This window comes from Octodon degus, unplaced genomic scaffold (assembly GCF_000260255.1).
Source record: "Octodon degus isolate 3935 unplaced genomic scaffold, OctDeg1.0 scaffold00412, whole genome shotgun sequence".
Classification (NCBI taxonomy): Eukaryota; Metazoa; Chordata; class Mammalia; order Rodentia; family Octodontidae; genus Octodon; species Octodon degus.
In genome coordinates, this window is record NW_004524988.1 from 70,019 (window position 1) to 75,970 (window position 5,952).

Below are 5,952 nucleotides of genomic sequence, written 5' to 3' on the forward strand. Positions count from 1 at the left end.
TAGTGTTTAGACAAAATATCATGTCTGCATCTTGTACTATGAATATCTACTATGAAGACAACAATATGAAATGCATTAATGGTTGTAACTATATTATTAACCTGTTTTGAAACTGTCTCATCACTACTTCTTTCTCAATAAAATTAATATAAAAAGAAAAGTAGTACAAGAAAAAATCAATAGATGCACAAAAATCTTTGACAGTGTGCAACACTCTTTCATGATAAAATCCTACAAAAAATTGGAATAGATGGTCTATATCTCAACCTGATAAAAGCAATCCATAATGAACCAACAGCCAACATCATAGTAAATAGACAAAAACTGAAAGCCTTCACTTTAAAATCAGGAACAGGACAAGGATGTCCGTTGTCACTAATCCTACTCAATATAGTTCAAGAATCATTTGCCAGAACAATTAGACAAGAGAGAAAAATTTTTAAAAAATGATTGGAAAGGTAGAAGTGAAACCATCATCATTTGCAGATGGCATGATTCTTTAAATAGAATTACCCAAAAATTCCACGAATTATTAAATTTGTAATTTAATAACCAAATTCATAATCATAGCAGGATATAAAGCCAACACTCAAAAATCAATAGTATTTCTGTACACAAACAACAAAGGCACTGAGAGAGAAATTAGGGAAACCATGCCTTTCACAATAACATCCAAAAAAATGAAGCACTAATCAATCTAGCAAAGAATATAAAAGATTTATACAGTGAAAATTAAAGTACTCTTAGAAAAGAGATTGAAGAGGATTTCAGAAAATAGAAATATGTTCCTTGCTCCTGTGTAGGAAGAGCCAATGTTGTGAAAATGGCCATATTCTCAAAATTGTTATGCCGATTCAATGCAATCCCAATTAAAATACCATTAATATACCTCACAGAGCTGTAGAAAAAATTCCTAAAATTCATCTGGAACCAGACGAGATCCAGAATATCAGAAGTAATCCTGGACAACAAAGGAAAGGCAAGAGGCATCACAATGCCTGACTTGAAATTATGCCACAAACTACTGTGATAAAATCATCATGTTACTGGCAAAAAGAAAAACAAAACAAAACAAAAAATTGGCCAACCAGGTAGCTCAATAGATTAAAGCATCTGCTTAGGCAAATGCAGGGACTGGGTTTCAATCCCTGGTGTGCCATGCTGGCCTCACCCCTGGGGCGCACTGAGTCAGCAAGACTAGGCGTAGTAGTGTGCACCTGTAATCTCAGCACTTGGGAGGCTGAAAACAGGAAGATTGCTATAAGTCTGATCTGTGTAGTGAGACCCTGTAGACCCTGTACTAAATTCTTAAAAAGCCAGACCTCAGAGAATGTCAGGAGTCCAAGATGGCTTTGGTTGTACCATGGAAAGAGAAGAGACTCTAGGATGCGAAAATAGGGGAGCTGCCCAGCTGGACACTGATGCAGGATTTCTCTCTATAGAGCATTCCTGGAGCATTTCAGGGATATTACAACCTGTATTACAACAAGTACATCAATGTGAAGAAAGGGAGCATTGTGGGGCTGAGCATGGTGCTCGCAGCCTACGTGCTTTTCAACTATTGCTTTGCTTACAAGGAACTCAAACATAAGTGGAGATGCAAGTATCACTGAAAAGGTGCCAGAGTGGAGGGCACACTCTGTTCTTTAGCCTGTGACTGCCTCATACTGCTCCTGTCTGTAAACAGCTTAATCATGGCTCAATTTGTTTATTGCTTAAGTTAGAATTAATGTTCACTCAGCAAAATATTCTAAAAGAGTCCAGTAATCCATAATAGTATTGAGTCTTCTGCTTGACTGGCAGCATCAGAAATTGTTGACCTGAGTCCCCTACAGCTCAACATCACATCATGGATTTACTTCTTATACTTAACGTTTATACTTTTCTTCTGGATGGTTAAGACCAAGATAAATCAAGACCTATGCAACAAGAGTTGTAGGTTTTGGATCTGATAAGGTCAGTGAAATCCTCTCAGGATTTATCCTGAGATCCTGTACCTCAGATTGTAGATCCTTTGTCAGTGTCAGCCATGTGGCAGTATGCAATGTGTTAATTATTGAAACTGTCCTACCAATTTGATTTTAAACTGTCTCACTGCTATTTGTCTGTCAATAAAATTATGGAAAAAAAAGAATTTATGCTCACTAAAAGGTGACCGCTAAAAAAAGAAAAAAATAACCAGACCTGACTATCAACCAAGCAGATTAGAAGATGCAGACACAACTACAACACATTCAGCCACCTTATCTTTGACAAAGGGGCCAAATGTGTTCCCTGGAAGAAAGATGGCCTCTTCAATAAATGGCCCTGGAAAAACTGCCTTTCCGTGTGCTGAAGACTCTAATTAGACTCATGTCTATCAGCTAAAGTCAATAATGATCAAAGATGTAAACATTAAAACAGAAAAACTAAATGTACTGGAGGAGAAAATAGGTAGAAATCTTCAAGACATACAGGCAGGTGGAGAATTTGTGAACAAAAACCAAACTACACAGGAAATTCTTCAAAGGATCAACAATAAGGACATCATCATTTTGAAAAGTTTCTGCATGTCAAAAGAAATCACTAACAGAGTAAAAACAAAACCCACAAATTGGGAAAAAACCTTTTACTCATTGTCCCTCAGATAAAGGACTTGTATTCACAACATGTAAAGAATTTAAAAACATCAGGCTCCTCACATTCAAAGACACAATCCAAAAGTGGGCATCTGACATAAATATACATTTCTCACATGAAGAAATACAAATAGCAAATAGATATTTGAAAGAAATGTTCAACATCATTTGTCATTTGAGAAATACAAATTAAATCAACACTGAGATTCCATCTCACCCCAGAAAGACTGACTATCATCAAGGACTTAATCTATAATAAATGCTGGAAGGGCTGTGGGGAAAAGGAGCCCTTCTGTACTGTAGGTGGGAGTGCAGACTGGTACAACCTCTGCGGAAATCAGCGTGAAGATTTCTCAGAAAGCTATGATTGGAGGTCCCACTCAAGCCAGCTTGCGGGCATTTTTCCAAAAGAACTGAAATCATCATACCCCAAGGATATATGTGCACTCATGTTTATTGAAGTGCAGTTTGTCATAACTAAATCTTGGAAACAACCCAAATGCCATCAACTGCAGAATAGACTAAAAAGATGTGCTGTTTTTAGACAATGAAGTATTATTCAGCTATTAAAAAAAGATACAGTCAAGGCTTTTATAGGTAAGTGGATGCAACTAAAGATGATACTTATAAGTGAAATAAATCAGAGATGCATATGCAAATATATTGTCTCACTAGTGTAAGAACCTGAAAGTGTAAATAAAATCTGAAAAGTGCAATAGACACTGTGAAAGGAAAGGACTCTGCAAGGGGAAGGAAAAACTGGAGTTAGGAAAAGGACAAAAGAAAGAAAAAAAGGAGGAAAAAGGGGCCAGGGAGATGGCTCAATGGAATAAGCACTTCCCTGGCAAGCACAAGGGCCTGAGTTCAATCCCCAGTTCTGCCAAAAAAGAAAAAAGAAAAAAATGTATTTATATATACAGGATAGTTTGGATAATTATACTGCTGATTTCTGCTTGCCTACTGAAAGGAATAGTTAAAGCTTAATTTTTTGTCTTTTTAATTTTTCATAAATTTTTAAAAACAATTTTGCTTGCTTATTTCTGGTAATCTCAACAACTAGTTTAAAACAACATTATGAAATATGACAACTATTATCGAATTGTTATTTTGTTTAGTGAAATTCTGTATCATTTCTTTTTTTTCTTCTACTATTTCATAGTCTCTTAAAAAAACAATTCAGTGGTAAGTAAACTCACATTGCTGTACATCTATCCCACCCCTATTTGTTCTCAAAACTCTATCGCAAACAGGTACTTTGTAACCAATTCACAAAGGACTCCTTATTTTTCTTCCCTCTGGGTTCTGGTAACCTCTATTCTATTTTCTCACTGTTTGAATTTGCCTACTGTAGGTGGCTTGTTACATCAGTCGAATTTTAAGCTTGTGCCTCTATTGCGTGCATAATTACTTCCCCTGAATAGTTTCTTCAAGGTTCACTCATATGTCAACATATTACAGGGTTTCATTCCTTAAAGCCCGATAATAATCTATGTGTATCCCTATATTCTCTACCTGTTTGCCCATCCATGGACATTTAGGTCAATCTCTGGGACTACATGCTGGCTCTTGTGAATATCACTGTGAAATAAACTCTTCACAGTAAGATAAATACAGCATGATTCCCTCATGTGAGGAATCCAAAATAGAAACTCATAGAATTAGAGTTACATGGTAGGTCTCAGGGACTCAGGTGGAGGAGAGGAAGGATAACTTTGCTAAGGAGCAGGAATTGTTCCAGTTATACAAGATGAGTAAGTTTTGGAAATCCACTATACAACATTGCATCTGCAGTTGACAACACATAAATTCTGCAATTACAGCAGATGTCACATTAGTTGTTCTTGCATAGTATTGTAAAACACATTTCCTCAGGGAGGTCATCCTCTCCTGAAAGTAGATCATATCACCCTGTCATGGCCCTATAGGGGCCTTCTCCTCAGGTCACATACCACAAAGATTTAATGCATAAAAAACACTAAGATTTTGAACAATGATTGGATTATAGGCTGCCATACTCATCAGTGGATAAGTCCACTCGAGCGTTCATAACTGACCTGCTGTAAGGAGGCAGGGCTTGGCTGGAGGTGGGTCACTGGTGACCTTGAGGAGTGTGTCTCTCTTTCTGGCTCTTCATTTCTTTCTCTGGTTCCTGGCCGCCATGATACGGACAGCTTTCTTCCACAGCAGGCTCTTCCACTATACCAATTTGGTATTTGAGTCAGCCAAACCTGGACTGAGAACTTTGGAAACTGAACCAAAATAAATCTTTCCTTTAAAAAGAAACTACAGAGTCCTAGCCCAGGCCCCAGTGAGTGTGTGGGAGAGCTTTCTTCTATCCTGCACCAGAGGGACCTACCAGTCCCAGCCCAGGCGCAGCGAGGGTGAGACACTCTTCCACCACTTGGGAGCCCACTACCACTCCACAGCACCTCCCGCCACCCAGTCTGCTGAGTGAGAATTTCTGTCGTGTTCTGGGGACCTCCATATAAAGTCCTAGCCCCGGTGAGTGGATGAGAGATCTTCCTGCTACACTGGGGCAGTGGGACCTGCCTGTCCCAGCCAAGGCACACATCGGTAAGACCATCTTCCACCCCTTTGGGACTCCCATCACCACCCCGCAGAACCGCACACCCACCCTGTCTGACCAGTGAGAATTTGTGCCACTTACTGGGGACCCCTAGATCCAGTCCTAGCCCAGGCCCCGGTGACTGTGTGGGAGAGCTTCCTCTCCACACTACTCCACTTTGTCCCCTCCAGACTCAGCTCAGGCCTGGCATACAGGCCTGGGGTGATACAATGCAGCTGCAACCCCTGAAGAGAGAGTAGGGTACAGAATCACCCAGATAGTCCAGGAGCAGAACATCTTGCCAGTGGGGCACAACAGTATCACTCCCAAGAGCAGCAGCAGGAAGGAGCTGAGCACAGCAGCCAGAACCTAGCCAGGCAAAACTGGATAAATCCAAACATTGTAGATCTACACCTGAATTTCAGTAGGTGCTAAGGTTATAACTGCACTAAAGCTCTACAACAAAGGAAAGAAGACAGTGCTACACAAAATGACAAGAAGAAGTAGTAAAATGTAATCTCAGACAGCAAGCCCACCCACAACAAGTGCAGAGGACATTGACACAGAAAATATTGGGAATCACACAGCTGAAATCAATGAATCAACAGCTTCTGAAAAACAGAAACAACTGCAGAAAGGTATAGAGGAACTCAGATTGGAAATGCAGAAAGAAATCCCTGAATTAATGGCATCTACAGTAAAGAATCAAGTGCAGAAACATATGGAGGAAAACCAATGCCCACACAGAACAAGTGCAGACTACACTAG

The 5,952-nt window shown here is 39.5% G+C and overlaps 1 pseudogene; it reads left to right on the forward strand.

The window, feature by feature from the left end:
• Positions 1 to 1,346: 1,346 nt before the first annotated feature.
• LOC101585598 lies at positions 1,347 to 1,613 on the forward strand (annotated as a pseudogene).
• Positions 1,614 to 5,952: the final 4,339 nt, after the last annotated feature.